Source organism: Hemicordylus capensis, chromosome 7 (genome assembly GCF_027244095.1).
Source record: "Hemicordylus capensis ecotype Gifberg chromosome 7, rHemCap1.1.pri, whole genome shotgun sequence".
Taxonomy (NCBI): Eukaryota; Metazoa; Chordata; class Lepidosauria; order Squamata; family Cordylidae; genus Hemicordylus; species Hemicordylus capensis.
This window is the reverse complement of record NC_069663.1, coordinates 18,103,622-18,114,887: the sequence shown is the minus strand read 5'-3', so window position 1 is coordinate 18,114,887 and position 11,266 is coordinate 18,103,622. Positions and strand designations below refer to the sequence as shown.

Sequence of the window (11,266 nt, the reverse complement as noted above, 5' to 3'; positions counted from 1 at the left end):
CTGGCAGCATCTCCAAGATAGGGCTGAGAGAGATTCCAGCCTGCAACCTTGGAGCAGCCGCTGCCAGTCTGGGTAGACAATACTGAGCTAGATGGACCAAGGGTCTGACTCAGCTTCCTGTGTTCCTATGTTTCTAAAACGCTTTGAGAACGGTTCACTGCAAAGCGCTCTGCCAAGAATCGTAGGAAGGCTCTCGCTCAAGGGCTTGGAATGAGCGGCCACGATCGCTGGGCGACACCTAGCGGCGGGTGCGGGTAACGCCACCTTCAGCACGAGCACTTCGGCTGTCCCCCCCCATCCCAGCGCGCGCGCATACATCACCCCCCCACCACCACCCCGCTCTCTCAACAGTCGACAAGACAGCCGAGTGGAGAGTTGGGGGAGAAGACAGGCGCTGCTGCTGCTGCTGCTGCTGTTTTTCACCGGTCCCTCCAGTCGGGAACAAAGCCAGCCAAACAACCCCCTTCCTCAGCAAGCAGCCGCAGCCAGCCTCCCCTTTAAGGTGCGGGCGGGCCTCTCTGAGGAGGAAGCCAATAGTAGCAAGGCCATGGCCAACCCGCTCGCTCTGACGTCACGTCCGCCGGCGAGTTTCCGCTTCCGGGGCGAGGCCGAGCCGAGGTCGCTGGAGAGGTTCCTTTCTTGCTGGTGACCGGTCCGCCGCTGCCATGTCGCCCGTGGCCCAGCAGGCCGCCTCCACAGACGCCCCGTCACGGTGAGTCGCCCGCGCGACCGGTGGGCGTGGCCTGGGCCGCCGTGGCCCCGCCCCTTCCTCGGGCGCCCGTTATCCCGGCAGTTGGCGCGGGAAGGGGGCGGGGTTTGAGCGAAATGGGCGAATCCCCTTTTAGGGTGGTCTTAGGGCGAAGAGAGGACCTGCGGGACCGGGTTGTTGCCGGTAGGTGGCGCTGTTGGCCACCGCTGGGGCGGCTTTGAAAGTGGTGGCAGTCCCTCCACCGCTCTTGTCCTGCCTAGCTAAATGGAGCCTCCATGTGCAGAGGCAGTGTACCTCTCTGTGCCATCAGGTGGTCCCAAGGCAGGGTTGGGCAACCGTCGGTGTCCCAGCTGTCGTCGACCTACAACTCCCATCATTCCCAAGCACAATCTCTTGTGGCTGGGCATGTTGGGAGGTGTAGTTCATCAACAGCCGGCATGCCAAAGGTTGTCTCCCCCTGTCCTGGGGCTATACAGTGTGTGGGATGGTGGGGCGGGGAGGCTGTTGCCTGCCTGAGCTGCTTTGTGAGCTTCCTGGAAGAAACTGGCTGGCCACTCTACAAAACGCCATTGCGGGCTAGATGGGACACTTCGGTCTGATCCAACAGGGCTCTCTGGTGCTTTTATCAGACCCTACTTCATGCAGTCTGTAATTAATAAAGTGTGTTGGTGGCTGTTGGCTTTGATGTCTCTAAACAAGACTGAGACACAGTCATGTCGGAGGAGATCCCTATTGGCAGCAGTTGGCTAGAATATCTAAATCGGGCCTTGACACATTTTCTCTGGATCCAGGAGCAGCCAGCCCCCCAAATAGAGGAGCCAGTCAATGGACAGTTGACACAGTTCCCAGATGTAGTGATGGACACTGTGGAGGGTGAGGGTGAATGGGTTTCTCCTTGTCCACTTTGCAAGCCACATACTTAGAAGAGAAAGAGGGCTGCCTGGGGCAAATACATCTTTATTAAAGGTAAAGTTGTGCCATTGAATTGGTGTAGACTGAGCCTTGTGACCACACAGCCTTGTGGTTGTCTTTGGTAGAATACAGGAGGGGTTTACCATGGCCTCCTCCTGCGTAGTCTGCGAAGATGCCTTTCAGCACCTTCCTAGGTCGCTGCTGCCCGATAGAAGTGTTTCCCATAGTCTGGGGAACAAACCAGCAGGAATTCGAACCGGCAACCTCTGGCTTGCTAGTCAAGTCACTTCCCCGTTGCGCCGTTAGGTGGCTGTCACATCTTTATTAAGTAACTCTTATTCTGAATATCCTAGTCTTGCCGCCATGGGTAAAATTCTAGATTTCATGGCTCCCTGGTGCCTGGGATTTTTCAAGCCCTGAGCTAAATGGAGCCTCCATAGCCAAAAGCAGAATGCCTCTGAATACTATGTGGCTCTGGAGACATGCAGTAGGTAAGAGTTATTGCCTCTGGGAAGCCACATGCAGGACATGAAGGCATCAGTTCGGCCACTAGGGGAAGCAGAATGCTGGATGTGATGGGAGGGTGGTCTGATCTGTCAGGGCTCTTGTAGGGTTGTACTGGTGGCCTCGGGAAAGTGCATGCTCTAAAGCAGGGTTTCTTAACCTTGGGCCCCCAGCTGTTGATGGACTACAACTCCCATCATCCCCAGCCACAATGGACATGGCTGGGGGTGATGGTAGTTGTAGTCCATCAACAGCTGGGGGTCCAAGGTTAAGAAACCCTGCTGTAAAGTGTGAGACAGTTGGAGGCGAACTGGCATGAGGTGTAAGAGGAGAGTCACCTCAGCTTCCCAGAAAATATGTAAACTCGTGCTTTAAGGAGATCTGTTCTGAGAGCAGGGAGATTATTTGGGAGAACTGACAGGATCAAAATGAGACAATTATTCTGCTTTTCATTATTAGTCCGTAAAGCCCTACCATGCTCTCATCCTGACCTGTGGTTGCATTCTTGTGGAACCCTTAGTCATGGGACAGTCATTGGCATGATCCCTGCGCTTGTATCCACGGCAGCTGGATTTCTTGGGAATCTCACCAATGGTTCATCCTTGGAAAATTTCCATTTATGACACAACCTGGCAGAACACTTTCACCGTGGGGATGACTCCCAAAGTCACATGGTGATTTTCAGAGTTAAGTCACACTTCACATTTATATTTCAGTACAGAATGTACTGAAGTTTGAATCGCAGAGTTTGTAGGGTACTGTCAGCTGAATGGTGTATGTGTGTTTGTTTGAATGGTTAACATTTTTGTCCCTTGAAGAAGCTCTGGATGGTGTACATAGTTTCTCCTCTCCCATGTTTATCCTCTCATGTGAAGTCTGTTAGGCCACTAGTTGCCCAACAGTGCCACCCCGACAGCGGCCCTGGGTAGAACTTACCACACATTAGATGCTCTTTAAACTTGGGCACATTTAAAATGTTGTTGATACTTACAGATAATACTCCTCTCCCGACCTTCTTTATTGCGTACAATTAAAACATAAGTAAAACTACAACAGAGAACAAACACTTCAATGTCAACATGTCGGCCTCAGTGTTCAAAGTTCTACTGTTTGAAATCCACATTCTTATATCTGAAACACTCACCAATCAAATCAAACACTTAGTTAGCACATAGTGGGGAGGGAGAAAAAGCCGGTAACACTCAGTATAAAATATCAGCGTATATATGATATATGCCTTTATATCAGCGAATCCTTACAGATAACAAAATAGGTGCCTGGGGAGGGTGTTCCTTTGGGAACCACCACCGTAAAGACCTTGAGCCCCTTCAGATGATCAAAAGCTCGGTGGGGGGCGGGGGGCGGGCAGCATCCAGCCAGAATCCCAGACCTATGTGTGTTCTCAAGAACTGGCCACGAAAGGAGAGCTGGTCTTGTGGTAGCAAGCATGACTTGTTGTGCCCTAGGTCTGCCCTGGTTCATTTGAATGGGAGACTTGATGTGTGAGCACTGCAAGATATTCCCCTCAGGGGATGGAACCGCTCTGGGAAGAGCAGAAGGTTTCAAGTTCCCTCCCTGGCTTCTCCAAGATAGGGCTGAGAGAGATTCCTGCCTGCAACCTTGGAGAAGCCGCTGCCAGTCTGTGAAGACAATACTGAGCTAGACGGACCGGTGGTCTGACTCAGTATATGGCAGCTTCCTATGTTGGCAAAAATGGAGGTAGGAGAATGGGAAAGTGACCTTGTGCTAGTGCGCAGGATGACATGGGATGTGCTTTTCCTCCACCCTCAGTACAGTATTGGGTACATAAGTGGGGTTGGCTGCTGCCATCCTCCCCAGATCACAGTTAGCACATGATTATTTTCCTGTCCTACTTCGGTTTTTGTTGACACATGACCTGTTCTCGGGAGCCTGCACAAGTCTGGGATCCTGGCTGGATGTGCCTCCTACCTAGCTTTTTCCTAGAGCTGACACCCAAATTTCCATTGATCATCAGTTACATGAGTTTCAGTCAATTAATTGAAGAACTTAAATTTTAAAAATGAGTCGGGCAGTTGATCTCAAGGTTTGAAACAAATCAGTCCAAGTTGTTTATAGACGTTTAAAAATCATGATTGGCACCTTAAATGTACTCAGAAGCCTGGAAGCCAAACCTATCCTGAACCTGAACTGAAAAACTAGTTCAGAAAGGCTTTCATTGAACTGGAATTATACCAGAAGCTAAATGATCTTGGTTTCCTTGAACCTGAACCAAACCCCTAAACACAAAAAGTGGTAAGCGGTTCAAAAATCTGGTACTCAACTTTCTGTTGTATAATTCTTTTATTTTCCATGGTTTTTTAAACAAGCAAACCTGTTGTATGCATTTTGTTTGTGAAAATGTTTTTTTAGAGAATTCAGAAACAAACACATTAAACAGTTAAAATAAAATTTAAAAAATGTTTGTTTTACATTTACATGGCAAGCAAAATACCTTGATATTTTCCTGCATGAAATATAACTTGGGGCTATTGCAAAAGGCTGGGTATAAATCAGAATAAATAAATGACTGTACCACATTGGTTGTACCCAAATTTTTAATGGCTTGACTCCCTGTCGGAGGCTTCTAGGGACCCCATGCAGATTTGGGAACTTGGGTTTTGTCAACTCCTGGAAGTCGATTGCTTTCTGGAGGAGAGCTGCAGCAGCTTTTGCACGGTCTTAGAAACAGAGGAAGCTGCCGCATACCAAGTCAGACCACATTGGTCCATCTAGCTCAGTATTGTCTACACTGATTGGCAGCAGCTTCTCCAAGGTTTCAGGCAGGAGTCTTTCCTGGAGAGGCATGTTAACAGTTGTCCGATCTTGAGGTTACAGAGACAGACACGATTATGGCTAGGTGCAGCTTAGGAAAAGAAGGCTGTAACCAGGGCTGGACCAATTTCATTCTCTCAGCACAAGCACTGCTGTAGTAGAATTTATCAGGAGCTTTGATTCTGTCCATTTTGGTTTGAACAAAACCCAAAAACCTCTTGCTGCATAAGTAACATGGTACAGCCAGGAAGAGTGTATTATGGCTTATTATTACTGATGGAAATTATCACTGCACTTCTCTTATTCACTTAACTTCACACAGGAATAGCCACCCACTGCATCTCTCGCATTCTGTAATAATTTGGTCCCATTCTTCACAGATTTGAGTCCACCCGTTCAGGCTGTAATTGGAAACTGTTGTTTCTATCTCAGCAGTTAACTTTAGTTAATCAACTTAGCGCAACCCAGAAGACTGCTGTATCTACTATCACTGCTACTGTGACTTGTCAGAATGTATTTCTTACATTCCTGCTCTTCATAATAATGATCATTAACTGTGACTCTTCTGTTCCATAGTGCTTTGACTTCACTTTTACCATTTTTAAAAATCTATCCCAGTGTGTGTATACACACACACCCCTGCCAACTGAGTATAATTTGTTATGCATCTGATATAGTGGTCTTTAGTTCAGGGATGCATATGCTTAAATAAATGTACAGTCCCCAACTTATAAATGGGTTGTGTTCCAAAAATACGTTGGCAAGTCAGATGTTCATAATTGGAATGCATATAGTTTCCAAAATATGCTTTTATCTCTGATAGTGTTGCTAAGTTTTGTTCTGCTGCTTGTAGCTGTCATCTCAAATTAACTAAGTAATTAAATTATATAACTTGTCTGATTTAGTATTGTGGATTAATGAGGTTTAACTCCATTATTGTCTATGTAGGGTTCTGATTTTCAGATGGTATTGTGTTTCCGTATTATACTTGGTCCCCCTGCCCAGGTCCAAGGCCATAATAAAGCATTCATTCATTTGTTCATATAGTTCCCAAGAGTGACAACTTGTTTGCATGTGCAGATTAACTTCCACTCTTCCACTCTTTCCTTTCCTTACTTTCTTCTCTCTCCCTCTCCCTCTCTCTCCTTTCCTTCCTTTCTTCCACCTCTTCTCACTCCCATCTTTCTGTTTTCTTTCTCTTTTCCTCTTTTCTTTCTTTAACGGGCTCGCTCTTTGGGGCTGGCTGCTCCTCCCTCCCTTCTGTTTTTTTGTTTTTTTTTTGTCCTTCTCCCTCACTCCTTTCTCCTTTTTCTTTCTTCTTCCTTCCTTCATTACTTCTCTCTTTCTTTCTTTTCCTCCCTCCCTCCTTGTTTCTTTTGTCCGTTTCCCTCCCTTCTCTCTCTTTTCTCTCCTTCCTTCTTTCCTTCTTTCCGTCTTTATTGTCCTGTCTCCCTCCCTCCTTCACTTCTCTCTCTCTCTCTCTCTCTCTGCCTTCCTCCCTCAGTCCTCCCGATCCCCTCCCGATCCCCTGCTGCCGTCTCTGCCTTCTCCGTAGTCCGTTCTGCGCCCGCCGTTTTTCTCTTCTCTGTGGTCGGCGCTAGAAGGAGGAGGAGCCCGCCCGGGAGTAGCTGTCTCTCGGGGCCACCCACTTCATTGTCAGTCTGCCTGCTGCGCTTCCTCCTTTTGGGCGCGCTTTTAGCTCCTCTGGCTGTTGCCTGCTCCCGGGACCTCCATGGCCGGCCGTGGTGGGTTCCCTCTCTCCCTGCCGCCCACTTCCTCCTCCCATGCCGCCGCCCATGGTCACCCCGCCGGTCCTCTTTCCCCCGCCTGGCTTCGCCTCCCGTTCCCTCCGTCTCTGGCGGGGCCGAGTGTGGCCGCCGCCGCCAGTGGGCCCAGTCCGCCGCCAGCGGGTTAGGCCCAGTCCTCTCCCCGCCGCCCCCACCATTGGCCCCAGTCGCCCTGCAGCGGCCACCGCCGCCAGCGGCCACCAGCGGGCTCAGTTCCCCCGCCGCCAGCGGGCCCAGTCTTGCGGCCGCTCGGCCGTACCCGCCGCTGCCGCCTCTGTCCTCCCTGATCCCAGCTTCTCCCTCCCCGTAGTTCCTTCTTGGCCCGCTGCTCCCTCAACATGGCTGCCGTGTCCCTGCAGCCGTATCTTTCTCGGACGTTCTGGGCATGCGCTCCGCGCATGCCCAGAACGGCCGAGAAAGACATGGGCAGGGACACGGGATCACGCTTTATTTAGCTCTTTATTATAGAGGATATGGATGTTTCTAAGTCAGATGTCTGTAACTCAGGGAGCCCCTGTGTTCGTCTTTAAGATGCTCCAAGGTTCTTTCCTGGTTTTGTTCTCTCGGTGTTATTCAGATTCTACTTTAATCAGTTTGGTCCAGTGCGCTCTCTAATTTTTTTCTTCTGTGGGCGGAATGAGTTTTGTTCTGGGCTGCAGAATCAAGGCAGTGTGTGCACATGCATTCGGAGGGGGGCCGTCCTGATTCAATCTGAGCGGGATCTAAAATTAACTGAGCGGACATCAAAGAACTTGTGAACACATGCACATGCCTTGGAGGGAACACTGGTTTGGCCACGTTGCCTGTGGGTGGCAACCATACGAGCATGGGCCTGATTCAAGGCAGAGGAAGAGCTCCTGGTTCAGAGGAGGGCAGCAAAGCTGGCAAGGGGTCTGAAAACCAAGTCCTATGAGAAGCGTCCGAAGGAACTCTAAGGGGAACTGTGATAGCCATCTCCAAGTATCTGAAGAGCTGTCACATAGAAGCGGCAGCGGACTCTGTTGCCTCCGAGGGTGGCACTAGAACCAAGGGGTTGAAACCGCGAGGCAGCAGATTTAGGCCAGACATTAGGAAGAGCTTCTTAACTGTAAGAGTTATTGGGCAGGGGAACAGTCTCCCCCATGTAGCAGCAGGCTCTCTTCCATTGGAGGTTTTCACACAGAGGCGAGACAGCTCTCTGTCAGGGGATGCTGTAGAAGTTTCCTGAACTGAGCGGAGGCCTGGACTAGAAGACCTCCAAGAAATCCACTAGTCTACTAGTCTGTGGCGAGTGAAAAATGATGCCTGATGAGTGAAAAAAGGCCTGATGAGCAACGTACCAATATAGCTTGACGAGTAAAATATGTTGGCCGGCTGATAAACGGAGCCAACATTTCTTCACCCCTGCCTCCAAGGAACCTTCCAACTCTGATATACTGAGGCCATTCACACAATCGGAAACTGTTCTGTCTGGGTTTGTGAGCTGTGTGTGCTCCCAATTTTCAGTGGTGTGGAAGCAAGGTAGGAGGAAAAGCTACCCAGGTTTTCCTCCTACCTTGCTTCCACGCAACTGAAAAATGAGAGCGCACACAGCTCCCAAACCCAGGTAGAACACAGTTTTTTTGATTGTGTGTCTGGTCCTCTTTCTACGCTCTTGTTAGGAACACACTCAGGTAGAATACAAAAAACATTGGCCTTGCTGAAAAAAGAAAAAGAATGCAAGTTCCTGGTCTTCAAGATAATAGAGCAAAACATATGAACCGTTTCTTTTTCCTCTGTTGAATGATGTAGCGGAGTCAGGTACAGGCTCCGTGACAGTCCTGTATTGGATGCAGCAGTTGTTTTCTAAAATGTTTAGAACCTGACGGAAGAGTGGGCATAGCCCCCAATTTATGGCTGACTCATGATACCGTGTGCTCAGTTTTGTTGTGTGCCACCCAGGAGGCCTCTGGGGCCAGAAGGCAGGATATATGTGTTTTTAATAAATAAAAAATATTAAAGTGGAGACTTTTGCGCTTTCTCTATGCTAGCAGGTGGCCGACATCGCCAGAGCACTAAACAAGCGTTGCATTTGTTTGCCTAAGGCAGCTATCAGTCCTATTTTAGTTGGCTCCTGCTGCCTCACTTTCCAGCAAACAGCAAAATGCCTGCACCGACTTCACATGTTGATTGGTAAAAGCTTCCTCTGGCACATCTTGTGTGTATCTTCAGGAAGATCTCTTATTTTTATTTTTTTGTTTTCCCCAAGCACGGTTAGTGCTTTGCGTTAACCTACTGTTCTGACTAAAACGCGCTACAAAGCAAGCAGCATCCTTTCTAGTAGGCAGCAAACAATCTGCACTGCCGATTTTCTGTTTTGGCAACCAGATGGTTACCATAGTAAAAGGCTCCAAACAGTGTGGATAAAAACCCAAAGATTTTTTTTTTAAATTGGAACCAACGAAAGTCTTGGTTCAGCAGAAATATTTTAACTGGGGAACCCCCACCCCTTTAAACTGTGTTTAAAATGTATCTATTTTAAAACAATTTATATTACATGCCTCTTAAATGTAACCTGGTACAAATGGATAGCTGAGGGTAAGACAAACATATTGAGGTCTATATTCATGATTTCTTAAAACAGAATCCATGATCCTCTGTGAAACAAGTTAAAACCCAGTTTTCTACACTTAAAAAAAAAACGGTGGCAAAAATGTGACTTTTGACGTCAAGCATCATGAGATCTAGAGCAGCAGATTTTCTTTTGTTGTTGTGCACTTTATGAGTGTTTAGATTGACAACTAAACAGTGTGGAGATTTATTTTCTATACCAAGGAGAAACATTGTGATTGTTCTATGCTTCGGGGCCAGCCGTTATCATTAGAATGTTTTGGACATGTAGGACTGGATTCAAAGAACAGTGAGTGGAAGAAAATAGCTTCTAGTGCTGTGCTGTAAACACTTGTAGAAGAACTTGCATAAGAGATCATGCCATGCTATAATAGGTAGGGTTGATAATAGTTTTCATGATTGTGTTTGCACAAGAGATAATACAAACATTTGCACAACTGAAGAGCATTTATGTATGTGGAAGACACCTTCCCACGTGTGCACAGATAGAATTTTCCTCCAATTTCCCCATACTTTTTCTGTGAAAAACATTCCATTTCTAAAATTTCTACTTGGCTACTTGAAAAACATTAGGGAAAATTAGTGTGTGTATGTGTGTGTGTATAAGTGTGTAAACAGGACAAACAACATGCCAAATCAGATCCCAGTCCATTTAGGGCATCAGAAAAAGTTGCATAGTAATTGTTTAGGGGTGGAAATAATGCAACTTTTATGCAGATAAGGGAGAAATTTTCTAATTCAGAATTTTCCAGAAAGTCCACATCTCTGCTTGTGTGAAAAGCAGCTTTTGATCCAACTTTTAAGTCCTAATTGTATATTATGTTCAGCACTCATCCAGTGCTCAGTGTACACAGGTACAGATCTGTATGCAGATACAGTTATTCACATGTTACATTAAAAGCAGGTACAGCAGTACACTTCCTATCTGTATCATGCATTTAAGGGGCCTTTGTGCCCATGTTCATTTTTAAAGTGAACACAGGTGCAGTCATTCAAACAAAAACATGCATGTGTATACAGTTCTGAATGCAGGCACAATATAGGATCAGAGTAGAGCTTGTATCTTCAAGTGAACCCTCTTGCTTAGTGTATATGTATAGAGAACCAAACAGAAATGTTTATTTCCAGAGTCGCTCTGCTAAGTCAACAATAAATACATCCTGAAATGCAAAAATAATATGAGCTGCTGACCAGAGTTCTTGAATCATTCTTCTTGGTGGGATAAAGGCTCTCTTTAGTTGCAAACAGACATGTTTTCATTGTTATGGCAACCAAATATTATGTGTGCTTGTCCATGAAATATCTGAATGAGAAGGTTGGAGACATCATTTAATGATCTATATCATATAATCAGTGATATGGTTTCCAGTTGATTAGGCAGCTTGCTACAGAATCGTGTATGAAGAACTATACATGTTGCCTCAAAATATGGATTTCTGAATCTATCCGATGCAGCACCGTGGTAGTCGAAAAGGGCTTCGTGTCTGTACACAACCCTGCCTATGAAATGTTTGAATTGCATCATTGCTTGCCACTTTGGACAAGGTTGGGCTTCCCAACCTTGGATTTCCAGACGCTGTTGGACTATAACTCTTATTGGGGGTTGGCTATTGTAGCTTGGGATTTTGGGAATTGTAGTCCAGCAACATCTGGGGACCCACCGTTAGGCTATTTCTTGACATTCAGGTGAACCTTGGTTGATGTTAATATCGGAGGCTTGTCTTCCGGAGCACAGAGATAAAGTGTAACCTTTGATGCTCTTGTACGATGCACCATTTGGATGTCACTTGGAATGGATGATTAAATTGTATGACATTTGCTGTGAAAACTGGATTATTGTTAATAATTTTAACCATTTACTGTTTAGGAATTAAAACACAGAATACTTAAACTTTGGCTTTACTTCTGATTTCAAAGGGGGATATCTTTAAAAACTGCAGTGTCATCATCCAAATAGGTCTGAAATTATGGG

At 46.8% G+C, this 11,266-nt stretch overlaps 1 protein-coding gene across 2 annotated transcripts in view; it reads left to right on the top strand.

The window, feature by feature from the left end:
• Window positions 1–340: 340 nt before the first annotated feature.
• Window positions 341–11,266, top strand: part of EYA3 (EYA transcriptional coactivator and phosphatase 3) — a 59,230-nt gene continuing 48,304 nt past the window's right edge. The window contains exon 1 of one of the 2 annotated variants that reach the window (XM_053266998.1): window positions 341–712. The gene's annotated coding sequence lies outside the window, so the exon portion shown is untranslated. The remainder of the gene's footprint in view (window positions 713–11,266) is intronic. The other variant, XM_053267000.1, reaches the window with a different exon arrangement.